The sequence below is a fragment of the Drosophila suzukii genome, chromosome 2L, assembly GCF_043229965.1.
Source record: "Drosophila suzukii chromosome 2L, CBGP_Dsuzu_IsoJpt1.0, whole genome shotgun sequence".
Lineage (NCBI taxonomy): Eukaryota > Metazoa > Arthropoda > Insecta > Diptera > Drosophilidae > Drosophila > Drosophila suzukii.
Window position 1 is genome coordinate 24,099,674 of NC_092080.1, and position 15,099 is coordinate 24,114,772.

Consider the following 15,099-nt stretch of genomic DNA (forward strand, 5'->3'; position numbering starts at 1 on the left):
CTTGTAAAGAATATATATACTTTGTAGGGTTGGAAATGCTACCTTCTCCCTGTTACATGCCTTCCGACGAATCTATTAAACCCTTTTACTCTACAAGGAATGGGTATAATAACGTGAAGAGAATATCGAGGTTTAAAATATTATTCGTGGCTTACCACACACTATAGAACAAACTGAATGGATGTATCTAATCGATTAATTTAATTGAGAATATAGCGTGCGTATGAACCAAGTCCCCAAATATTATTTCTCTTTCATGCGAAAAGAAACGCCCTCCGCTTCGCTCTTTGTTAATGTAAATCGCCCAAAGATATTTCATCGAATCGATTCAAATTTTTCTCCAGTGCTTCCAAAATTTCTGTGATTTAAAGACGGCTGTTTTAACATGAAAGGATTTGCCAGGAGCAGACCTCTAATGTGTTTGTGTGTTATTTTCTTTACGATTGCCTGGGCTTGGGCTGAGGCCTTTGCGCAATCGTAAGAGTTCCTTTCAAATCATAATTTTATTTAAATTTTAAAGTCTTACAACATTTCTCTCTTAACGCAAAAAATTTAAATTTTCTCCATTGTTAGGCCAAAAATCATCAGTAAAGATGGAAATCTTATTTTCGAATCCGCGGCCGATCGGAATATCAGTATCTGGCTAAGCGGAAGTTCGGGACTCACTATCAACGACCAGATTGATGTGCTGAAGCTTTTACTAGCTATTGAAGGCTCCCAAAATTATGATTTTAACTCACACGGGAAAATTAGAGAATGTCCAAGAAATTGCAGATCAGTTGGAAGATTTCAAAAGTCGTGCTTTTGGTCCAAACGGATTACAAATTCAGCTGCAACAGCTGAAGATCAGGTAAGCGACGAGAGGACTAAAATGGGGTTTCGAAATTCGTTTTGATCAAAACATTTTTGTAAAATATTGGAAATAGTGTTGTTGTCCTAGTTGTATACTATTATAGTATTAAGCAATGAACAACTCGATGAGTTATTAAAGGGAAAGCAGGGGCTTATTTGAAGAAGGTCAATTTCAAATTATCCATACAGGCTAGAATCATTTTCAGATTTATATACCAGGTTTTCCCATTTGCCTTGAACATTACATTTGGATACCCTTTCTTGCAATACGTAGGGTACTTTTAAATACATATTACCCTTCTTTTATCTCATCATATCTATTCTAATTTATTATGATATAGATCGTCAGATAGAACGATGGGTCAGTTCCGCTTGAGGTTCGAAATCAGGGTTCTGCAGACGCGTGTGCAGGCAAACCAATGTGCAAGTGGACCCTGTCAGAATGGCGGAACGTGCACTAACACCTATACTGGTTTTCACTGCGAGTACCGTTCGGCCTTTGAGGTAAAAACTACTCTTATCTTTCTTGGTAACCCAAAAATATTGGGAAGTATTACATTAAGAGGCGTCTGAGTTGGTGCGAAAATGTTTCTCTTAATGTTGCAACAATTAAATTATTTTGAAATGTGATTTGCAGCGATAGTTGTTATAAATTTTAGTTTTTCAGTGCTTGGCTTTGAACTTAGGAGCTATCCATATATTGCGCATTCATAGTTTTGCTGATTATTGACAGCAGCATTCATTTTCACAGAAATAATCCTTTGACTGACACAGCGCCTTCCCCATATGATTGTATGGTCAGCCCATTAGCAAGTACCAAACCTTTTTTTTATCTTGCGAAGAAAAATTAGCTTTCAAAATATTCGGACACAAGGCTGCGCGACGAAGCCAACACAATGTACCCCACAGAGGAGGACTGCTTTTCAGTGGTCGTTAAGAGCTACGAGGGAACAGAGGACACTGGATCACCACGTCTCCAATACTGCCGATCACATCCACCCGCCTTGATCTCCCATGGCCCGGCGCTGACTATCAGTGTACCTCTTATGCTGGTGGAGGAATTCGAGGGCTACTACATGGTCATGGACACAGCCTGTGGCCGATTTTGTTCACATGACTATTCCGGCTCGTATCCGCCGAATATTGAATGCATCTGGGTTCTGCAGGCCAATCAGGGCAACTCCATCAGTCTCACCTTGGAGGCAATGGATATCGAGGAATCGGAGGGTTGTAATAGGGACTATCTGGAGGTGCTCGAGGGTTCGGACAAGGGAAACCTAATTGGGGCCTACTGTGGCAAGCAGGTGCCTATGACCATTCACTCGCAAAGTTCTATCTGTATGAAGTTCAGGAGCGATGACGTCAATGTGGGCGATGGATTTATGGCTTCCTACAACTACGGTAAGTACGGTAAGCGGATGTCCAAACATCCACTTCAGATCACTACTAAAGAGAATGACCTCTTGTGGCCACCAGCTAATCACCATCGATGCCACGACCGTCAATCGACGAGAAATGGTGTTGCAGTCACCAGGCTATCCAAATGGCTACGAACACCAATTGAACTGTGCTTCGAGTTTGCTTCCCTCAAATGAAGCAGAACATGTGGTTCTTCAGCTGATTGACGTTGATCTGGAGGTTTTTAGTAGTGCCGACGAGTGTCTAGCAGATTACGTGCAAATCTTCAGCAGTAAAGACCTCAAGACATGGTCAAAATTAAGTACACTGTGCAGTATGCCCAATGACGTGAATGCAACAATTTTTCACGGTAGGCCGAATCTCCGAGTGGATTTTAGGACTGATGCTTCTATTAATGAGACGGGATTGAAAGCTTCAGTGCGTACGGACTGCGGATCGCATATAATTGCTTCCGAAGGACATGTCAAGATTACCGATTTCCTGGTTCAATATACCATTGGAATCCAAGGGCAGGAGAAACAAAATCGTTTTCCCCGAATCGCAGTTCCAAAATCAAGTTGCCGGCAGGATCGATAATTTCCTTGAAGTGCGCAATGGAAACGATGATGATTCTCCCTTCTTGGACATTGGAAAATACAGCGAGGATAATATACAGGGAGAACTGACGACCGTTTCAAATAGGGCGTATTTAAAGGTACATTACGTAGGTACACCGCATATCTGATGTCCTTCCGATTCACAGAATGGGCTAACGACTGTTCCAGCAGAATCCATCTCTCCAACGTCGAAGACGAGGAGTCCATCAGTTCACCCTCATACCCCCATCCGCCCCACCCCTACATCGAATGCGTGCGGATTGTGACAACTCCGCTTCAGCACAGAATAGTGCTGCACTTCCAGGATAAATTCGATCTGGCCGGAGAGTGCCGCCGAGAGTTCGTACAAGTGAACGACGGATGCACAGAGCTAAGACCGGAGATTGGTCCCTTCTGCGGAAGTCGAAGCCCGGACACTATCTACTTCTCCGGAAATCAGCTCAGGATTCGCTATTACACAGATATTCCGGAGCCGCATACGGGCTACATTTCATCCGTAGCATTAGTTGAAACTTTAAGCCTTTCAAATCTGTTTCTTTTTTTTGGATTTCCCGCTCAACTAGTGGGTTTTTACAAAAGTCGAGAACAAAAGATTTCTGTCTCGATCTTCTTACACATCCATAATGTGCACAAGACCTTAAAGCCAAACATAGATTCAAACAAACCCACGAACAGAGGGACAAACATTTTGATTCTTGAAAGTTTCCCGAAATCTTGTTTTTGGAATAACTTTCGAACGAAGCATCGGATTTTTATACCCGTTACTCGTAGAGTAAAAGGGTATACTAGATTCGTCGGAAAGTATGTAACAGGCAGAAGGAAGCGTTTCCGATCCCATAAAGTATATATATTCTTGATCAGGATCACTAGCCGAGTCGATCTAGCCATGTCCGTCTGTCCGTCTGTCCGTATGAACGCTGAGATCTCGGAAACTATGAGAGTTACAATACTGGGATTAGGCACGCAGATTCCTGAGATTCCTGCGCAGCGCAAGTTTGTTTCAGTAGAGTGCCACGCCCACTCTAACGCCCACAAGCCCCCCAAAACTGTGGCTCCTACAGTTTTGATGCTAGAATAAAAATTTTAACTGAAATGTATTGTTCTCATCAATACTTATTGATTGATTTTAAAAAAAACTTGCCACGCCCACTTTAACGCACACAAACCGCCCAAGCCTGTGACGCCCACAATTTACATGCTAGATAAAAAATTTTAACTGAAATGTATTGGTCTCGGCAATACCTATCGATTGATCAAAAAAAAGTTTTCCACGCCCACTCTAACGCCCATAACGCTTAAATCTGTCTACCGTTGGTAGGTGGCGCATTTTAATCTCGCTTTGCTGCTTGCATATCTCTATTTAGCTGAGTAATGGGTATCTGATAGTCGAGGTACTTGACTATAGCGTTCTCTTCTTGTTTTTCTTGAAATAATGGTAAATCTTACTTAAATTTAGGAAAGAAAAACCCATATTTTAAGAGAAAGTGACTTTTTTTATACATTTTGATGGTGGTCTAGCTGGTGAAGACGTCCGGTCAATAAACAATCGAACAAAAGTACCTGGTTCGAGCCCACGCCACGGCAAGTGTACTTTTTTTTTACTTATTTTTTTTTTTTAATTTATGTAATTTGTATTCTTATTAGTTTCACTTTTCTATTTACCAAATTGTTTAAACGGTTGTTAAAAAGGTTTAGATTAGAATAAACGTTATTGGTATGCGTAAAGCTGGACCAAAAACTCCATAGCCCTCTTTAGTCATTGTATGACAAGAAGCACGCGTGCCCGAATGGTTAAGACGTCTGGTGTGAGCAGATGCGGGTTCGAGTTCACGCCGGGCTTGTCTGAGGTAAGGATTTTTCCATAAAATAAATCTTTAATAAATTCAGGTAAATATAAAAATTTTCAGACTGTATTCCCATGTAATAATTGCCATTAAAATTAGAAACGGTTTTATCCATTTAAAATCCAAAATTGGTATACAAAACCAACCAATGTAAAGTGTAAGATGTAAAATGTAATGTAATCTTACATTATAAATTTTTTTTCTTGTTCTAATAAATGTTTCCTTAATTTTATGGTTTTTTACCATACATTTAAGAAAAATTTGTCATTATTTCCAGTAAAGGCAAACCATAAATTCAAGAAAATTATTTATTTAAAATAAAGGTGAGTCGCCGTTGGATGAAAATCATAGGCGATTTTCTTGATTTAAAGGCGAATTTCTTGATTTAAGGCGATTTTTTTTTGGGTGTATTTAAGTTTCTGGCCTAGGTCGCTTCTAGCCATATTAGGACCAATTCGCTTTTTATTATAAACAAGGAAGAACGCTATAGTCGAGTACCTCGACTATCAGATACCCGTTACTCAGCTAAATAGAGATATGCAAGCAGCAAAGCGAGATTAAAATGCGCCACCTACCGGCGGTATACAGATTTAAGCGTTACGGTATTGACGAGACCAATACATTTCAGTTGAAATTTTTTATCTAGCATGAAAATTGTGGGCGTCACAGGTTTTCGCGGTTTGTGGGCGTTAAAGTGGGCGTGGCAAACTTTTTTTTGGGTCAATCGATAGGTATTGATGAGAAAAATACATTTCAGTTAAAATTTTTATTCTAGCATCAAAAATGTAGGAGCCACAGTTTTGGGCGGTTTGTGGGCGTTAGAGTGGGCGTGGCACTCTGCTGAAACAAACTTGCGCTGCGTAAGAAGCTCAGGAAGCCAAATCTCAATAGCCTAGCTCCCATAGTTTCCGAGATCTCAGCGTTCATCCGGACGGACAGACAGACGGACAGACGGACATGGCTAGATCGACTCGGCTAGTGATCCTGATCAAGAATATATATACTTTATGGGGTCGGAAACGCTTTCTTCTGCCTGTTACATACTTTCCGACGAATCTAGTATACCCTTTTACTCTACGAGTAACGGGTATAAAAAGGTTGGACTTTTATCGACAAAAACTCTATAAACCTTTTTCATGTGTGTCCACGTTAGATATCGATTCACGATTATTCAAAATCGTACCTCGGCAGAAAAATGGAATTGGCCCGTGAACACTTTTCACAACTTTCGACGTGCGACAAAAGTGCATCGATGAACTTAAATCTTTGGCCGACGCTCGCTTGAAAACGAAGGTCGTGAAGGTCGCACAAAAACTGTCGTTGTGCAGAGAACATTGCATCCTTGGGCATTTCTGCCACCAGCATAAATTCCATATTGCATGAACACCTGGCCTTTAAAAAGGTTTGCTCTTGTTGGCTCCCGCACAATTTGACAATCGCTCAAAAAAGGGTCATGCGGATTGGTGCAAAGAGATTTTGGAAAAATACAATCGCGTCACAGATGGCGAATCTTGGATCTACACTTATGAGGCCGAAACAAAACTGCAATCGACCGTGTGAGTATTTGAAGACGAGCCAAATCCAACGAAAGTTGATCGTGAAAGAAGCACTTCGTAGCAAATGGTCGCCTGTTTCTTCGGTAAGAAACGGTTGAGAAACGTAGGGCGGTGCATTCTGAGTGCCTGAAGTCTTCGGAGAAATTCGAATAACGAACAAGAGAAGACGGATCATTGTGCACCATGACAGCTCAAACCAGCGCCTTTTTGAGCGCCTAAAACGACGAATTGACTTGCCACCCAATGACTTATTTTTATTTCCGCACTTCATGGTACAAATGCGTGGTCGACGATTTTTGTCGCCAGAAGATGGTGTTGAAATTTTCAAAAACCATGTTTTGAAGTGCCTCAATCGGAGGGGAAAAAGTGCTTCGACAATTGGATAGCATGCAAAAGTGTATAAACCGTGCTGGAGAATACTTTGAAAAACATTAAACTAAATTTGTTGATAAATATTTAATTTTTCATTATTAGGCCAGAAGTATACAATACAAGTATACAATACCCTTAGTTTTTGATCGTTATGATCGAACCATCACTGCATATTTTTATACCCCTTACTCGTAGAGTAAAAGGGTATACTATATTCGTCGTAAAGTATGTAAGAGATAGAATGAATCGTTTCCGACCCCATAATGTATATATATTCTTGATCAGGATCATTAGCCGAGTCGATCTAGCCATGTCCGTCTGTCCGTATGAACGCTAAGATGTCGGAAACTGTAGAAGTTAGGATATCGGAATTTGGCGTGTAGATTCCTGTGCTTCCTGCGCAGCGCAGGTTTGCTTTAGCAAGATTTCACGTTATGTGGCGTGTTAGTGATTTCTCGTAAACAGCCGATAGGAATGAACGATAGATCTTACCTGAGTAACAGCTATCTGATAGTCGAGGCAGTCGACTATAGCGTTTTCTCTTGTTATTTCTTAGTGTATGTGTAGCAGTCGCCTTCCCACACTATCCTGGTGCGCTTCATCACTACGGGGACTCAGTCCGCAGTCCTTTTCCTCTACGAGTAAGGGGTATAAAAAGTAGTGTCTATTTTTGTTGCGCGAAAATATTCCAGGTGCCGTTTTCCCTTAATCCAGGTGAAGCAGTACGAAAACAGCCCTTTAATGATGGCAAGCTCTACCTTTTGCGAGTCACACTCACCGCTCTCCATAACCAGTACATATGGGTCGCATCCATTGTTCAACCACCGGCTCTGTGGCTATACACCCGGCGGAGTCATGCCTTCTACACGCGTATCCTTTCTTATCCAACTAGTTGTTTCGTTGACCGAACCTGTGAGCCATCTCGTGCTCAGCTACAGCATGCAGGCCTGTGGCGGAGTGCACATCCTCAAAGAGAATGATGTTCTGACAATAACAGAACCAATGGGAATGGATGGGATCAAAAGAGTTATCGACTGTTTCTGGGCTGTTTTATCCGGCGAAAATTAAATGATCGGGTCACTGACCTACAATCTGCCCACTCCGAATGAAGTCGAGGGAGATCAGTATTGTCGGCACCACTATCTTACGGTAAAAAAGTTTTGGCGTTTATTGTAATACTTAATATAATCATTAGTTTCCCCACAATGGAGTGCATCTGGGAGGCAAAGGCGGAGAAAGGCTTTTACATAGGGCTAACTTTTCAGCATCGATTCTTCATCGAAGACAGCCCCGGCTGCGACAAGGACTTTTTTCTTGTCCAGCAATACACTGAATCGTGGAGCGATATCCAGAGGATTTGCGGTCGAAAAGCGCCAGAGAAGATAAACTCAACCCAGTGGAGTATGAAGTTAGTTTTTCGCTCCAATGACGCTGTGGTGGGCGATGGTTTTGTAGCCAAGTTCGAGAGACATTGCGGAGGGTTTCTTTACGCCGAAGATTTGGAGTATCAGTTTACAAATCCAGAAATTTCTGAAAGCTATGGAAGAAGTGTGAACTGTAGCTGGACGATAGTGCCACGGCATCCTTCAGAGCAGAAACATGTCTACACCCACTTGCGTATCGTACCAACTCACGCTGACCATGGAGTATGCCGAGGGTCGTGTAAGGACATCCGACGTCTGCGGTTGGTCCTCTAGACGTGAATACATAGCGCCGCAGGCCATAAAAGTGGTATTTCAAACGGATAACTTAGTCCCCGGTGCGCTATTTCGTTTGAAATACAGCGTCGTAAAGCGGGCGTAGTCGAATCCCCCGACAAAGCCGGGGTTGATTGTTACTTGTATCTTTCGGCCCCCGCCGGCCATAAGATCACTATTAAGTTCGAACTCCTGAACTTCGCAGCCTATGGCAATGACAATTGTTCTGACAACGGCGTTGAGACTAACGCCGGTTCCATTCCGGAAGTTAAAATGCGACGAGCTCGTTTTTGCGGGAGCATAACACACGATCTGCCAGAGATCAGTACAACCCAAGATCGGGGTATGATACGCTACTACAACCATTTCAGAAACTATATTTTACCAGATGGGTTCCGAGCAATAGTGAGCATGGTGCAAAACTGCGACGAGCAGATTCAACTAAACGGATCGTACACGTACAATTTAAGCTAGCTTAAGAGCGCAGAAGGCTACGCCCCCAATCTGGACTGCCACATTGTTTTCCGGGTAAACATCGATCAGCAGATCAAATTGAGATTCGGTAACTTCCATGTGGAGAACTCGACGAACTGTCACAAGGATTATGTGGAGTTGCGGGACGGCGGCGGACACTTAGCCAATATCATCAGTCGTTTCTGCGGCCAGGACCAACCGGCTAGCCTTCATACCTCCCGGCATACGCTCTTTCTTCGATTCGTCACCGATTCCCAGGGCAACGCCTCTGGCTTCGACTTAAGTCTAGATGCTGTTCCCCGGTTACTACGGCATTGGTTGCTTTTGGAAAGTTTTAGGCGATTCACCAATAGTTGTGCACTTTGTCAACTTCAATCTTCAAGGTCCCGATGCCAACGGAAGCTGTGTGGCCGAATACCTGAAGACCTACAGTAAAGAGGTGAGGATCATTTAAAAAATATATCACGACTAGTTTTCTGAACTGTAGATAGGATATCTTATTTAACATCATGGGTACTTCACCAATTGAAACCAAAATACGTTCTTGTGTAACAATTGACAAGATTGCAATAATAATAATTTTTAGTTACAACAGCAGAAATTCTAAACTAGTTAATTCATATTTAAAACCAATAAACTAGGTAATTCATATTTAAAACCAATAACTTTATAGAACTTACTGATCCTAACTGCTTCTGGTTATTAGGACGCCCAGATGGTGGATCAGGAGGTTGACAGTGAGCTGTTCTTCCACAGAGACCAGTCCTCAGAACCCGCCACTGACCACGTATATTGTGGGACCGTGAAGCCAGGTACTTATTACGCCGACAATGGCGAATTGAACCTAAAGTACTGGTCAAACGGGTTAACTTCCGGTGCCGGGTTCCAGGAGCACATCTCGTTGTCCTCCAGCTGCGATCGCCACTACAGCGACCTGCAGGGGAGAGTGAGTCTATCGGCTACCAATGACTGCAATATCATTATCCGAGCCCCAGTAGATCACACACTGAGTCTGTACTTCAACATGCCTTACTACAGCGACACTTTGGGCTACTGGTCATATATTTTGGAGGTTTTCGACAGAAGCAATCGATCATTGAAGCACCTCTGCGGGGTAGGGAGTACAACAGACACCCTCTTCAGCCATACGGATGAGCTGCGGCTACAATTAATGGCAAAATCAAAACTAGAAAAGCTAGACATTAGCTACCTGGCCACTCCTGTGGAAAAAGAACCCGGATGTGGGGGTCAGTTCTACAACACCGCGGGAACCTTCACCAATCCCTTCTATCCGGAGATTGTGCGGAATAACTCCGACTGTCGGTGGATCGTTCGTGTGCCCGATAACAATAAAGTACTGCTCAAAATATCTCGTGAGTTAAAAGAGTTTAAGATGTTGTTTCAAGATTCCCTATATTTCTTTTTCCTCTTCAGACATCTTTTTGGGCTCGATGAAAGCTTGTCAGACGAACTATCTCCAGATCCTGGAACAAGATGAGTCCGGAGTGGAGCGCCAGATGCGTCGCTTCTGTGGTTACGATAGCCCCGATGACTACAAGAGCCAGCGCACAGGCTGGGGTATTCAATTTGCCGGTGTCCATTCCAACTATATACCATCAAAATAAAGTAGTTGGTATACGGAATACTGGTTATAAGCAACCCTTTTAAAAAAAGGTATGAATTTTAAAATATTTAAATAAATTCAGTTTGGGCCTGTCTGTCTAAAGTAGAATTATAGATACTTAGTAATACAAGTGCTAGAAAAGACCCCGAATTCCTTTTGAACATAGTTAAATGTCAAGCAGATGGGTTTGTTTTGTTGACGATTTAAAAAAACCGAATCTTCTGGTGTACAAAGAAATAAATATACATGGAATGTTCAAAGAATGTTTTTATTTATGTTAATTAACAGTTTAAGGCTTCCTTCTCGTGTCGCGTATGCTGCGCCATCTTCTCCGCGCCATCTGCAGTCCAGCTCCGATTTGGAATATGCCAGCATGGGCCTTGAGTGAGTGGGAGCCGTATTGGTTGTTCCGGTTGTTCCGCTGATGCTGCAGGAAGTTGCCCAGCATCCTTGCAATGGATGGTAATTGCTCCTCCTGGTGGTTCTGCTAAAAAGGTACTTATGTACATTAGTACAACAAATCGAAATTCTTTCGGCCAGGACTTACTTTCTTTGCGTGGACCATGACCAGGAAGTCTTGACAAGCTCCTTTCCAATGGGCTTCTCGATTCGATTATCTCCAGCAATTCCACTATTATGCGGTAACTGTGGATGTGCTAATGCTACTATCTGTGGGTCAAGTCCTACACTAATGGGCACCTTGGATAAGGCTTGGATTATATATTCTTTTTCATATGCCCTGACCTCCTGCAGGCGTTTTGGGGTTTGCCTTCCATTTTTAAATTTTCGAACACTCCAAAAGTTTGAATTTCTTATTCCTTAGAAAATGTTCCTTAAACGACGGTCTGTGTTGTATTTATATTCAAAATGTAAAGTAAAGATTTGATTAATTGATATTGGTAAACGGGTTTGAAATTTATTTAAAGTCCACGTTAAGTCCTCGTTAAGAGGTGTTTTTATATTTCGTTACGATTACGTTAAAAAATTTATTTTAAGAAGCAAATATGTAATTTGGAAATAAATATATAAAAAATGTATATCACTGACAATATTTATAATCTAAACTAATAAACCTGTGAGCTCACATTAGATGGAAATTTTTTGAATATTTTTATCTAGCCCAGCGTGCAATTGTTTTTCCCGTTTACCCTTCATAAAGCCTCTCTTTGTTGTTGGCATTGCCTCGTGCTTGTCGCCGATTTCTTGCGCTTTGCCCATTAATTTGCAGTACAAAGAGCCTCCGAGAGCCGTTAACCGGTTCTAGAGAGCTTCTCATCTAATACCAAGTTCAAGGTCGAGCCCGAGACCGAGACCACAGTGCATCGCAAAGGTGTGACTATACATATATATGTACATATATATATATATACCTGGCAAGCATCGGGACAACCCAACTAGCAAATAACGTCCAAATCAGCAGGCGTTCCACAAAGTTTCAACCGCAACACTGAGCGGGTATTCGAGAAATAAAAATTATCATAGCCGAAATAACATTATAACGAAATCCTTAAAAATATTGAAAGAAATGTTTTTTCATTACTATTTGTGTTTCAATTCGGACTATATTTAACTGTCACAAAAAATGTAAGTTGCGTATAAGTGAAGTCGTAACTAAATTAACAATAAAAACTTTTAAAACATAAATATTTTTTTTGGTGGGTAGAGTGATTTTACCCGTTACTCCTAGAGTAGTGTGGAATCTTTCAGGAAGTATGTAACAGGTAGAATGAAGGTTTTCCGTCCTTATTGAGTGTACATATTATTGGTTAGGATTACTAGCTGAGTAAGTCTAGCCATGTCCGTCCGTCTGTCTGTCGGTCTGTGTGAACGCAAAGATCTCGGAAACTACTACAAGACTACAATGTTGGGATTAAGCATAAAGCCGTGCGCTGTTCGCTAGGTGGCGCTGTCCGCTAGGTGCTGGAATTTTATTTTAACATTGATCAAAAGACAAACCGTTTCTTGTCTTAAAGTAGGCTAGCTGAGTAAGGGGTATCTGATAGTCGACTACACCGCTCACTCTTGTTCAGTAAGTGATGGTGGGCGGTGGCAGGCGCGACTCTCGTAGCTCATTCTCATCCCCCACTAATACAAATCTTGCTTAATTATACAGTGGGTACGTATAAGCAGCTTTTTGTTCTGGGGGCAACTGCAGTTGAAAGATTTTTCCCACGAATTGCGAATTTCCATTAAGCCATTGGCTTTGAAACGTCAAGTGCTTGGCCACGAGAACCGAATACGGCACGTTTTCCAATTGAGCAGCGTCGAGGAATGCTCTCCAAGTGAAGGGTACTTCTCAATATAAATATTTATTCTAAAGGTAATTTCGGTATTGCACTGAAGACAAACTGCTTGAGGCAGTTAATGGATAATGTTTTAAATAATTTCATTACGGTTCCTACTGCAACCTCCGAACCAAAAACAAATGCTTAAAACTATTCTGAGTTATAGTGATAAGACCTTCTTAAATGTATGTTTTAAAAGCTTGGTTATTACAGAAAGCTATTTCTACGGTCTTTTATATAGGTATGCACACTTCCCCTACGTTTTATATAAGTTTGCAACAGTGTTTTAAGAAGATCAAATTAATTTACAAATACTTAATTTTACTCCAAATTTTTTAAAATATTGCATCAAAACTAATTTAAATGCAGTTAAATCTCTCAGCGGATTGCACACAACTAAAGGCCACAGCTTCCCAGTTCAAATAGGGAAAAAACTGATCAAATGGGGAAGAGGGAGTTTAAATATTGATAAATGACCCGATTTAGCTGGAGGAGTAAACTTTTTGAGTGGCCACATGTGCGGTTTGATTTATGAACGCATCGGCAAGGAGTTAAGGTTCATTAAGCCCTTTCTGATAAATGCGATAGATGTCAAATTTGCATGGAGCTGGCAAAATGTTCCGGTACACATCGAGTACATCCATTTGAACCCATCTGAGCCAGCCACTTTGTAATTATAATGGCGGAGCGCCCCAGAAACCCGCATTGCAATATATGCTTTCCCCCGAAAAAAAACATAAAACCCTAAAAGCCGAAAAAGGATGGATATAGAGAGATAATGGAGGAGGGAGAAAATGCTGTTTAAACGGATGTCCTAAATGTCTGCCCGGATGGGCAAAGCCTGACAGTCATTTCCGTTTGGAAGTTTTTCATTGCTTCCCATGGAGATTTTTCGGAAAATGGTGGTGGTGGTGAGGGACTGATGAGAACCTGTTGCTCGGCTACAGATTTATACCATCGTAAAATATGCCATTTGAATCTTAGAATTTAATTTTAATGTCGCAGAGGCTGTGGTAAAAGGATGCAAATGGAGTGGGAAGTTGTGTGAATTTAGGTTATGCATTTACAGATAGAGATGCTAAATACTTGTGAGTGATATTTACAAGTGTTTATGAAAAATATATTAAAAATTCTTTGGTTTAATATTTGTGCATTTGGGTAAAGTATACCTGTTTTCAATAAAAACAATTCTGTGGGAGTGTTGATATTACAGTTTCAAGCTAAATCAAAGTTAAATTTTGAGTAATATTTTTTTCATTTTGTCGCCTTAAGGTATGCAATGATTTCTACAATTTGTTGAATGCAACGCTCTCAATGGTTTTTGTTAAGATTTAAATTAAAATGTACTGCAATTTTGAATATTACAAACAAACTTTCAAATTATCTCCATTTTTAAAGTGATCTATAATCTCGTATCCAACGCAAAATCACAGATTCTTCACAGAATCCGTTGGAGCAAACACACCACCCCGAAATCCGCCACACCTCCTTACACACACACGAGCACTTACACCCGAATTGGCATTAGTGTGAGTGTTCGTCCATTTTCTTTTCTAGCGGAAGTTGTCTGTGTTAATGGAATTACATGAATTCCAACTCTGAACCGCAGAGTAAAAGCGAGAATACACTGGCAGGCGACATTTCCGCAAATGCATGGCCCATAAACTTTGACGGAGGGGAGAGAAGAGGGGTTAAAGTTCTTGCAAAAACAAAGGAGCGACAGAGAGGTCCAAGGGGGAGGGACAGAGACAGGGAGCTGGAACTGACGACCGACTTTTTATCGCGTTAAAGTCGCTGCAACATAAACATAATCCACTTTTGGATTTCCGCTGGCAAAACGAAATCGAAACAAATGTGTCGAGTAATTGAGTTCTTTTTCCCTTTTTACATTTTGTTTTAATGCAATTTCAACAGCTATAAACGAGCACACAACCAACGTTTATTTAAAAATACATATGTTTCAATTGTACATATCCCAGCTAGATAATTTTACTCGCTCATTCTTGTTCATTTTATATTGGCCAAGTCTAGTATTTGTAACATTTTTGTAGACATTTTTTGTGTCGCTGTTTTGTTATAACCCCTAACTTTAGAAGGTTTTATTTAACTATTATATTACTACTCGCTTCTAATTCCAAATCATTAATAATTAATTAATTATAATTATAGACCCCCTCACAAAAAACGTGTTAAGTTGTAATTTTTGTAAAATCTCATTTTTATACTGTTGAACTTAATTAACGTTTTGTCTTTTTAGTTTTCAACACTACTTGTTCTACGAACCAGTGTGATATTGCAGGTAGGTGGCAATACCCATTTCTTCAAGAAAAAAAAATTGACGTTTGTTTTTTCCCTCTATACATTTTGAATCATAATTTAC

At 40.9% G+C, this 15,099-nt stretch overlaps 1 pseudogene; it reads left to right on the plus strand.

The window, feature by feature from the left end:
• Positions 1-1,209: 1,209 nt before the first annotated feature.
• On the plus strand, positions 1,210-10,435 carry LOC118876782 (cubilin homolog; annotated as a pseudogene).
• Positions 10,436-15,099: the final 4,664 nt, after the last annotated feature.